We start from the raw sequence: 12,424 nt of genomic DNA on the forward strand, positions 1-12,424 counted from the left end.
CAAGCATTGGCAGTGCCAACAGTTTTGGCTTTTGTCCTGGCCTTGGAATGGCATTTTCCAGACACTGCCGTAGTGGTAAATACTGACCATTGATGATAGCAGCTGCAAAATGGTGAGTGTTCCAGTGCATATAATTGCAGTGGCCCGCAAATGCCTAATACTTTTACACAAGCCAAAACTGTTGTCTTTGGCAATGTTTGTTTTTAACTGGATGTGAGTGAAGGACATGCATAGTTCTTATAAATCAATTGTTTGAAGACTGACCTGGCTAAGATAATTAAGTCATTAACTCTAAGAAGCCTACTATGGTGGCTGTTATGTTGCTAGTCCCGCCCGAAGCGTCAGCGGGTACTAGCGGGTTGTAGGCCCACGTGGGTGGGCTTTGCTACGCAGCTCGCGCTGGAGAAACAGAAACACGGCCACTGCTCGGTGGTTAGCCTGACCCGGAACTGCCGTGTGCAGCGCGGGGGCGGGGCTTTTATTGAGCGCCTTGCGTCACCGCGTAGCGGGACGCAAGGCGGATATAACATTCCTCCTTTATTATAAATGAACAAACAATAACTGTGCATCTATCAGCCAACGGGCTGACCTTTTTTGCTTTAAGTCTCTCATGGTGATTCTGTACCACTTAGTCTCTGAGTCTGTTTGGAGGCCGGGTGGCGGTTCTTAACCCATATCTTCCACCCCTGGGTATGGCCCCCTGCGTTACCCCGGGTAGCTCACCTTCATTGTCCTGCTCACCCGGTTCTGGCGCCTCCCCTGGTTCCTCCGCTTCTTCGTCCATTCCTTCTCCGTCAGGCAGGCTTAGCTGTGCATCGTCCACTGTCGGGTCGGCAATCGACCGATTGTCTCCTTCTTCTTCTGGAAGTCACTCGCCGTCGGTCCACAGGTCCCGGGGCACTGCTTTGAACCAGGACGCATTTCTCGTCACTTGTCTTTGCCCCCTTTTTGCAGTTATCATGGTGCCCTGCCGTCTGCTGATAGTCGATGGGGCTGCATCATAGCGAGTGTTCAATTTGGATTTGGAGGGGTTCTTCACCATGACCACTTGATCACCAACTCGGTGATCAGACCGCTTTGCATGTCTTTTGTTGCTTATGTGGGCATTCGCCCCTATCCTCCTTGATTCGGTGCGCTCATGGTCGAAACTGTCTGGGCTCCTGCTCGGGTGATGTGGTATGGAGGAGTTGATGAGTGTGCCATACATTAGGTCTGCTGGCGGTATCCCTGTTGTGCTGTGGGGTGTGACCTTGTAGTTGCGCAGGAATCGGCACAGGTCCACCTGCCATGGGCTGGCATTGACGCATGACAGGCACAGTACCATGTTAATTGTCCGCATGAAGCGTTCCACATTGCCGTTTGCTTGGGGCCATCTCGGCATGATGTGATCGTACCGTATGTTGAGTTCCTTCAGGTATTTCTTTAATTCTTCCCCTGTGAAAGGTGGACCATTGTCTCTCCTGATTCTTCTCGGTAAACCATGCGTCGCAAACATTTTCTCGATCGTGGGTATGACGACCTCTGCCGCCGTGGATTTAACGATCTCGACCTCCGGATACCTGGAGTGGTCGTCAATTGCCACCAGTAGGTGCGTGCCTTCCTTTATTTTGCAAAAGTCTATGCTAATGGCGTCCCATCGGGTGGACCCTCGCACAGCCGTCTGGATGGGTTCTGGATTCGGCAGAGGCCCTGTTATTTGGCATGGGAGACATGTGTTGACCAGCCTTTCGACTTTCCCGTCTATTTGGGGGAACCACACTCTGTGCCTAACCCGGGCTTTGGTCCGTACCATCCCTTGGTGGCCTTCATGTGCCAGAGCTACGATCTTGTCCTGTAGGCTCAGCGGGATTATGATGCGAGTTCCTCTTAAGATAAGTCCTTCTTCCGTGATGGAGAGGTCCTGTCGGACCGCGAAGATCCCTGTGAGGAACTCTTTGGCCTCTGCTGTTTTGTTGTGAATGTTCTGCAGGAATGACCTCCATTCCCCTGAGATGATCGTGTCCTTTATTTTATCGCAGCACGGATCTGTTTGCGTGGCCTCTCTTATGTCTTCCAGGCTGACTGCCCGAGGCATCATCGTGTGTACCACGTGGCAGATGTGCTCCTCTGTCTCTTCTGCAACGTGGATCTCCTTCGGTGTTGCTGCTGCCTGGCTGGTAGGCCAGCTCGAAATCATATTGCTGGAGGTGCAGTAACTACTTGACAATCCGGGCCGGGGGGTGTGATGACGTGCCCGTGAAGATGGAGAGCAACAGTTTATGATCTGCGTATGTCTTGAATTTCCGACCGTACAGATATAGGTGGAAGTGGCGGCAGCCCCATAGTACGGCTATAGCCTCTTTTCCGATATGAGAATACCGCTGTTCGGTCGGTGTTAGTGCCCTGGAGGCGTAAGCAATCGGTTTATGCTCTCCAGTGTTCGTCACCTGTATGAGAATGGCCCTTAAGCCCACAGGGCTAGCGTCCACGTACAGTTCAGTGGGTAGTGCTGAGTCATAATAGGCCATTGTGGTGTCCGCAGACAGTGATGCTTTTATGTGTTCAAATGCCTCTTGGCAGGCAGGCCCCCACTCCCACTTTGTGTTGGCCTTCGTAGGTTCTCGCAGAAGTTCCGAAAGCGTGGCCAGATCCGGGATGAACCTCCCACAGTATGTGGCCATGCCTAGAAAACTGTGCATCTCCTTGGGTGTGGTGGGAGGTGTGGCAGCTTGTATGTCCGCCACACTTTCTGGGGGTCTGCTGAGATGCCTGTGCTATTGAACGTGTACCCAAAAAATGAGATTTCATTCTTGAGGAATTCACATTTTTCCTTGTGTATGGTCAGGCCTGCGGTTTCCAGCCTGTTGAGTAGCATGTGCAGCCTTCTCATGTGATGATCTTTGTTGCTGGCATGTATCAGAATGTCGTTACTGACATTTAAGACTCTGGGTATGCCGCGGATCACTTCCTGTATCGTTTGTTGGAAGACCTCGGCGGCTGGGGAGATTCCAAAACTCAGGCGCTTGTACCTTCGTAGGCCGATATGAGTTGAAAATGTCGTTATATACCGGGAATCCTGGTGCAGCTTCAGCTGGTGATAGCCGGCATTCAGCTCCACTTTGGAGAATATCTTGGACCCGGTGAGGTCGGCCACTATCTTGTCCAGGGTCGGTGTGATGTGGCGCTCCCTCTTGATAGCTTAGTTGGGTAGGCGCATGTCTATGCATATTCTGACCTTGCCAGATTGTTTAGGCTTTTTGGTGACGACCATGGGAGAGACCCATGGCGTGGGCCCCGTCACCTCCTCGATGATGCCTGCTTTCTCCAGTGCCCTTAACTCCTTTTCCACTTGGTTGCGGGTGTGGAAAGGGGTCCTTCTGTGCGTTACAGCTCTTGGTTGGACTGACTCGTCGATATGTAATTTGATCGATTTTTCTTTAAGGCACCGTATGCCCTTGAGTAGGTTAGGGTACTTTTCCAACACCTTCTCAACTTCGTGCAACTCATTCACTTTGCATATGAAGCTTACCAAACCCAAGTCCTCCTCTGTGTCTCCACTCAGGAGGCATTCAATGCCCGCATTCACCACGTATATCTTTGATTGGAGTGAGATTTCACCATGGCTGATGGTGGTTCGGAACCTGCCTACTGTGGGCAGGGGGGTCTTGCACCCATATGCAAATAGTAGAGTGTCTGTTGCCTTCAAGTCTGGTGTGGGCATTAGTGTCTTAAATGTGGTTAGTGGCATTACGTTTACGGAAGCTCCGGTGTATATGGTCATCAGTATGCTTTGGCCCTGGATCACTATCTGGCATTTCTGTCTTCTCAGTTTTCTCTTTGGTGTGACGTCTCCGTGATCGAGGGCGGACACCAGATAGATCTTACTCCCTTTCTTCCACTGCTCCTTCGAGGGGTCCTGTTGGAGGTGTGCTGCGTCAGCTCCTTCCTCCTCAGTGGAGGAGTTTGCGGTTTCAACCCGCCGAGCGTGCACCTGTTTTTTTTTTTTCTTACCCCTGCTCCTGTCCTGGGGTGCTTGCGTCACCGGTGGCTGCACACCTGACGACCTGCATACCTTGGCATAATGGTCTTTCCTGCTGCATGCACCGCATGTCGTTCCCTGAGCTGGGCAGTTGCGTCTTCCGTGGCGAGGCCCTCCGCACCACCCACATTCTGTGAGCCCTGGTGTTCGGGGTTGCCATCTGGGGTGTGTGTAGTTTCCACCAGTTTCATCCCTCGTGAGTTGGCGATTGGTGATCTGCGCCACGGTGGCGATGTCAGGGCTGGCTGTAGCTTCTGGAGGGTCGTGCCCATGTGTGCAGCCCTGGCGTGTGCTAGTTCCCTCTGGCGGGCCAGTTCGAGGATTCGGGGCAGGGAAATGCCCTTCTCGCTGAGTACCATCCTTCTCAGTTTCTCTGACTGTATGCCGTTTATGAGTTGCCGACGGATTTCTTTTTCCGTGTCTGAATTCACACGATATTGCCAGTTTTCGGAGTCTGGTGTGGTATGCATCTAGCGTCTCCTCTTCCGCCTGTATTGTAGTGCAGAATAGGAATGTCTCATAATCCGGGTTGAGTTGGGTGAGGAAATGGGCTGTTAGTGCCTCCCTTGTCTGCTGGTACACGTCAAGACTCTCGCCGATGGTCAGCGAGTTGAAAATGCGTAACACTTCATCCCCCACATTAAGCAGTAGGTGCGACTTCATCTTCCCTGCAGTGGTAATGTCTTTACATTCCATGGCCATCTCAAACTTTTGTAGCCACAGTTGCCATCTTGGGCCTACCGAAGATGGATCAGTGTATGGGTCGAAGGGATAGATGGGCACTGAAGAGCCACCATGTGGGCGGGTTTGAGGCATGGACATCGATAAATTTGCAGCCATTCAGGATGGCGTACCGGCCCTGGAGGGTGGACGTGCCTGTCGCCATGTTGTAGGTTCACTTTTCCCCACGTGGGGATTGTTGTCTCACCTGGCGTGCCCCTGTATGAGTCCTTGTCCTTCGCCGTGTGATCTCCCTTCGCTGGGTGTGATTCAGTGTTCCTTCTCCTTCCAACTGCCTGTAGCTTGGGCGCGGCAATGTGGCGTGGACTGACCAGCGTTGTCAGTGTGCTGGTGTAGAGAAGATGATTGCAGAATGGAGGAGGAGAAGAGACATTTTTTTTTTTGTGGGTGGGTGGGGGTTTGTGTGCCCCCCCACAGTGTGTCCAAAAATTTGGCCGATGAACGAGTCCTTGATCATCTGCATTTATGCCGTAGCACGCGTGCCTTGGTGCTCGTGTCCCTCGTCGCCAGTGTTATGTTGCTAGTCCCGCCCAAAGCGTCGGCGGGGACTAGCGGGATGTAGGCCCGCGTGGGTGGGCCTTGCTACTCAGCTCGCGCTGGAGAAACAGACACACAGACACTGCTCGGTGGTTAGCCTGACCCGGAACTGCCGTGTGCAGCGCAGGGGCAGGGCTTTTATTGAGCGCCTTGCGTCACCGCGTAGCGGGACGCAAAGCGGATTTAACAGTGGCCTCAATGAAGACAGGACACAGACTATGATTAACAGTGGTGTTTATTTGACACCAGAGGTTCGTTATTTAAATTGGGAGGATAGAGTCCAGGGGCATAACTGTACTCACAGGAAGACAGTCTCATTCAGGTAGCTGCTTCCCTGCTTCTGGTGCATGTCATTCACTGACACACACACAACACTCCAGAGCACCCAGGTGGCTGCCGTCAGCCATGGCATTACCCTCTGTTGTGTGTGTAGCACTTGATGTCAGGGCCCGGAGGCCTACAAGCTCCCTGCTTCAGGAGGAGCGCTGGGGTAGTGCTTTCGCTGCGCTCTCTGCCCACTTCTCTCTTTACACGTGTTCCCTCGCGCTTCTTGCATTGACTTCTCGCGAGATCGCCTTACCGCGATCTCGCGATGGGAAGTCCCCACACCTACTTTAACAAATCACTTGCTGGAACTTGGAGTGCAAAGTTTGATGTTAAGGCTTGATAAGCCTAGCTCAAAAAGATCCCAGGAAGATGCATTTTGGGTGGGTGGGCACAGGAAGTGGGTAGGAATGGCCATGGGGATTAAAATGACCAGTCATTGTGTGGATAAATAACCAACTAACATCTTCTAGCTTTGTATGCCTCATATGCCATTTCACACAGCTGTACTCTAATGCAATAGTTTTGAAGTTTAAGTCATTCCAATATGCTGCACTGAAGGATCTTGCTCCACTTATCAGGGAGATGAAGCTGACGTTTGAGAGCCCCTTCTGCTTGCACAGCTTAAACTGCAAAGACAAGGTAGGTAGTCCTAAAGGCCACCCAATAAATATAAAGGCAGACATTACAAAGAGATTCAGGGCCAGGGCCATTACCTAAGAGAAGGCTTTCCAAATAGTTGGGACAAAAAAAAAAGAGTACCTAGGGTCTCCTAAATTGACAGCAACTTCTCTGTTGATGCCTAAAAGGCCATGGCATGTTTATGAAACAAAGCGCATCTCTCACATCCCTGCAAAGACTAGCAGCCATGCACATATAGTTTACTTGCTTAGCGTGACATGAGGGGGGGTCTGTCACCCAAAGCGCCGACACTGGAGGTCGCATTCTTGACAATGCACAGATGAAGTAATTGACAGGAAACTGTTGAAAAGGACGGAAATAAACTACTACTGAGACCGTGATGGTGTGAGAAATGTTATTACTACCAGAGTTGTCCCTGGAGGATAGCTCAGTGGCAACGTGCACGCCTTGGAAACAAGACACAAAGCAACACAGGTTCGATCCCCGGGTATTAAGCGTGTTATAAATACGCAACTAAGACATATTCCTGTAACAGCGCCTTGATGCCTCCGGGCTGTGTGAGCACTTTAAAAATGCAAATAAATAGAGTGACAGTGTCCCATCTATTAAAATATAGACGTAGATAGAGTGAATATTTAAAGCTCATGGTCTGAAAGGGCGATGCTCACACTGCCCCAGGGAGGTGAGACTGATGGAGTGTTGGCACCCTTTTACCGAAGTGTACATGCACTCGCTGTCACTACGCCATCCAGCATCCCCCTGAAGGATATTTCGAGCGCATTCTTTAATCCGCGAGCTACTTGAAACCAATGAGCAAACCTAATGTTGCAGCCCCACTCTTGCCACAACTGCATGTGTACACATGCTTTTCTTATACGTGCGTCCTAATTGCGCTGTAGATGAATGAATGACCGGCATCTCCCTGGCCCATATCTACCAACCCCAAAGAATTCCAAGCAGAGTGTGGGTCTGCATGCTCGCGCCCTCGGCCCTCCTCATTTTGGCAGAGTTGGAGGCTGTGAGGGACTCACCATGCCTCCCCCAAAACACGGAAGCCCGCCGCCTATAAGTGCAATTTAACTTTTTTCCAGAGCTGCAAAATTCCCATAAAGACAGTTTGTAAGTTTAACCCACACAATTAAACAACTACCAAAAAGCCGATAATAATAAAAGAAGTTGAACAGAGAAAGCAAACCACCCTACCTCTCCCTTCCAAAACAAACCCAAAGTCGCACATAATAAGCAGACCTGGCAACACTGGACACCGGCCACAAGCTCTAAAGCAGACTCTCAGTGCTGGGGTGGGCGTGAGGGTAGGGAACATGGCTACCTTGCTGAAAAAAATCACATACTGCAAAAAAATCGCAGCCTACTAACATACAGCATATCCAATCAGGAACCAACAGCAGAAAACACTATAGACACCCACAAGCAAGTAGTGGGAATTTCCGAACAAAACTGAATTATTACAATAACTTGTTTATTTTAAATACAAAATACATTCAAATGTGTAACATACATTTAAATGTGTAGTAAATATTTTTAACCCCTAAACTGCCCGGCTATTATGCAAGTCTATGCAAAAAGGATGAGCATACTTGTTAGAAGTAAACATGGCTGACAACCTCACCATACAGTAGAAAATCAGGCAAAGAGTGCAAGAAGGGGTGTGTTTTGCCCACAGATGGGTGGACATGGGAGGAAAATCCTATTGATTTAACTTAGTGATGGGCGTAAATGGGTGGGATGCATAGGTCAAACACCACATATCCATCCTCATATGCCAACCTGCATTGAAAAGCATTACAACAAACCTGCATCTAAAGCCCCTATTTCAAGATCTCATGTTAAAGCTCTTATTTTAATGACCATAGTTTCGGCATTATAGGTAGCACTTTCAGCGCAACCTAATAGCCAAAAATAAAATGAATGTACGTTTTATGTTATATTCTCCCACTTTGCTGGGCAGAACGTTTACAAATTAGAAGTGATAGGCAACTGGGGCACAGTGGGACGGGTGGACCTGTAATGTTATTTGTAGTGAAATTGTGTTTATAACCACAGCTGTACGTGGTCTCAGCGTTCTGCAGTGAAGTACCAGTGATTCCCAAACAAGGTGAAACTGGCACATCCAGGTAGGTATGCCTCCTTTGCCTCTTTTGGTAGCACAAGTGTGGGTGGGCTATGATCTTCATTAGGAGTGTGAACTGACACAAGTTGGAACACAAACAGCAATAGTATTGTGGTACCAAAATAAATGAATGTCCAACCAATATGCTACAAGAAACACAAAGAATGTAGATTTTCAGAATAAAAGGCAATCTGGGTTGATAGTCAGGGGTGCTCCGGCAAGAGATTTCAGGAGTAATGTCACTATTAAAGGTTATGTTTTTAAAAAGGCAGGAAGATGGGCTTAAAAGTCACTTTGGACACGCAGGACGGGCCTCTACAAATAGATTCATTTATTTGTCTTTGGTGCTCTACAGTGTCAAAATGGGCATGGGCTTCATTCAAGATGTTGTTGAGACGGTTGAGTCACGTTGCTCCATTGGCAGGGATTGAAATTAACATTGAATGAGCAGGTGCCAAACATAGTACCACAACAACAATGCATATATAAAAACAGTAAAATAAGATAAAACAGCCTATAAGCATAATGCATTAAAATTAGCAACACGTGGAACATTTTGTTTACAGTACTTGGCAACGCAACGAAAACTGACTTTCAATAAAGGCGTAAACATTGCTGTGAACAAGTCTGTCACTGATAAAAGAAGCCTAAAGGATAATTGACCGTGTCTCACTTCCCACGCCCTCAATATTGGGAAGAGGAATTTCTTCCTCAAAATCACAAAAATATTGCAGAAAAATAGAAAGTGTTGCAAGTTGTGCGCGTTGTGCCAGGAACATACACAGTTCCGCCCAGTGGTACTATTGTTCGGCGGAAAGGTTACTGTATCGTTTGTGAAAAGTAGGTTTGTTCTGAAATGAAGAATAATTGCCCTTTTCCGTGGGTTTGTATACCACTGTGCGTAATCTCTATTAGCAACTACGGCAGGGATGGTTTTATGATAAAAATGCACACTTTGTTTTTGCAGTTTGTTTCCCCTCTTGGCATTTTCTCTATAAGAAATAAAGCGCTCCACAAACTCCCTTTTTCCGACATTACCAACCGGTGGCTCCTCACTCAAGAAACGCATGCAGCCAAGCTTGCGGAGATATGTCTTAGTGTAATTTAGTTAGGGAGAAGAGCCACTGACATTCAAGGTCATTACATCTCTCACCAAAGTTATAGTTAGTGACAGATGAGTTTCCCCATAGGCGTAGCCAACAGGTTAAAGGTTGTAATGGTATAAGATCTTCTATATGGACCAGGTTGAGGTCTTCGTGTAGCAAGTATGCTAGGAAACCTTGAGTCATGCCCATGATTTTCCTCAGGAATTGATTTTCACTGACCTGGGCTGCCTTCGCAAGGTGGTAACCACACACAGCTTGATGTGTGGGGACCATCTCAGGTCACAGGAAATCATAATGCCTAACTAACGAAAGATAGTGACCCAGTCCAATTTCTTACCTTCTATGGATATTGAATTTCCCCAAGGTTTACTACTACCCACATATATGGCCTTTGATTTCCCCACGTTTATTTTCAAGTCTTTCTGCCCCATATACGTTTTAGACCCATTGACCAATGTTTGCAGAGCCTGCTTTGTTCTGGCTATCAAGACTGCGTCATCAACATACAAAAGTACACACGTCTTTTGGCCGGAAGGCATCCTGAAGACATTGCTCGTCAAGTCAAGTAACGCATTCGGCAGTGGGTTTATATAGAGATTAAAGAGTAGCAGGGCTATTACACACCCCTGCCTCACTCCGAGTGATTCGGTATGCCTGGGTTGTTTTACCTCTGGTCCCCACCCTCACTCTTGTCGATAAGTATGAATGCATTTGAACTAAGACTTGCAACATCGCCTCTGGCATACCTAGTGCACAAAGTACTTCCCAGAGCTTACCATGGTTAATGCAATCAAATGCAGTTGAAATGCCATGAAACCCAGATAGATCATTCCTTTATAACCACAGATGTACTTATCCATGACCAGGCTCAATTTCAGTATTTGATTGACTGTGCCGATGCCCTCATGAAAGCCATACTGTTACTCTGAAAGGATTCAATTTTCTATGACCCAATCCATGACCCTTCTATGCAGCACCCGTCAAAACCATTTTGCTGAGGTGTCAATTAGAGAGATTGGATCACATTTGTCACCCATCTTAAAGATCGGTACTATGATTGCCTCCCTCCAAAAGTCCGGTATGGCCTTCAGATGTAGTATCACGTTAAAGATCAAAGTAACTACTAACATTCACCCACCCACCATCTTATTTTTAAAAAAACTCAATCGGGATTGAGTCCAGTTCTGCTGATTTGCCATTGGCCATCCCTGCAAGAACTTTGGCGACTTCACTCATCGACACCACCAGACTGGAACCAGTGGTCTGGCAAGTATTACAAGCAACAGGGCGTTGGTCAGCCAAGTACTCTCGCCCCTCCCAACACATGAATTATCATATAATGTCCAGAAATGTTTTATGCCTTTGACCTCCCCCACCAAGCGTATGTGATCGTTCGGGGGTTTATCATTTGAGAGTAATCTGTCAGAGATGGTGCTCCAGTACTCCCTTAGGTTGTCTGACATTGCAGCACTCTCTAGTTTTAACTATTCTTGCTCCGCAAGTTCCTGTATCCTATTTTTAGGGTCTTCTTATGAAGTGGCCTGGCTTTGGCCATTTCCTCTTGATCTCTCCTTCGCTGCCTAAGTGCAGATAAGAGGATTTGTTTTGACAACCTACATTTTGCATTAAACCACTTTTCACTCCCTTGGTCAGTTTTTGACACAGTAGGGATTTTCCTAAATGCCTGACTGATGATTGGTATTATATCACCCCAGGCCAGCCATTTGGCCTGGTCAATGACACCAGGTTGTAGACATTTCTCCAGATTATTTATAATTGCATGCATTACCATAGAAACCCTGAGTCCATGTTCCCCCAGCGCAGCATTTTATACATGCCCACTTTGACCCCATTATTCCCCAGTAAGGGTGGATCAGCCTCAGTCTATACTGTCAAGACAAGGGGGTCGTGATCGCTTTCAGCCCGATCGACCACCTCAAAATCTTTAATCCAGGGCCAATTTTCAACACCCAGTATAAAGTAGTCGATTATTCAACAGTATCTGGTACTTACAAAGGTATGATTGCCTGGAACATCGGATGGAAATCTTCCATTTACTGCCCTAATCCCCAATACAATCAGTATTCATACATTTCCTGCCCCTGCTATTGTTGGGAAGGAAATGAACCTTTCCCACTCCCCTAGGCGCTTTAGAGTGAGGCGAGTCCCATAGATACACTTGCGATATACCAGGGGGGAGAGGGCCGTGCTAAGAAACACTGCACAAACACAATATTGCATGAAATACAGATGTATAGACTTAGTGTGCATATAAAGAGATGCAATTTTTGTAGTTATGGTAGATCCATTCAGTCCTGCATGGCCGCGCTGTAATCACAGGTCCAATGAAGAATCCCAAGCAGGCCCAAGCACTGATGGTGGAAGGACCTGTGCTGCTAATTCCCATAGAAATGGCCCCTTGTTCCTTAAACTGTTGCAAATAATTGTAATCACACAAAGGAATGCACCCTGCAAGGCCGCGAGAGAGCACCAGGCACCTCACTGAACACATTCATCACAGCCTGGCCAAAAGCAGACCTCCAACCCCCACCCAGCCCACCAGGAGGTATGACACCCACAACTGGCCCAGTCCAAGACCACTGAATTCCGCTATAGTAGGTGACCTCAGACCACCAACCATAATCTCAGTGGCCATAAAAGATCTGAAAGAACAGAACCATTTTACCTTATTTCATAATGACACTATGTAATACGATACGAGGTACAGAGTAGAATACTTTATAGCCCAAAGTGAGGATGGAAACCTTGGGTGGAGAGAGTGCGATATGAACTGAGTGAATAATGTGTGGGTCATCATTACCTTGAGCGTTTCCCTGTGCCAGTCCCAGAGTTTCCCAGGTGCTGTAACACTCACCTGATTCCCGTAGAGGCGCCGGTCTTGACTGGGGGTATACCATATCTTCA

This window comes from Ambystoma mexicanum, chromosome 11, assembly GCF_040938575.1.
Source record: "Ambystoma mexicanum isolate Mex_15411 chromosome 11, UKY_AmexF1_1, whole genome shotgun sequence".
NCBI lineage: Eukaryota > Metazoa > Chordata > Amphibia > Caudata > Ambystomatidae > Ambystoma > Ambystoma mexicanum.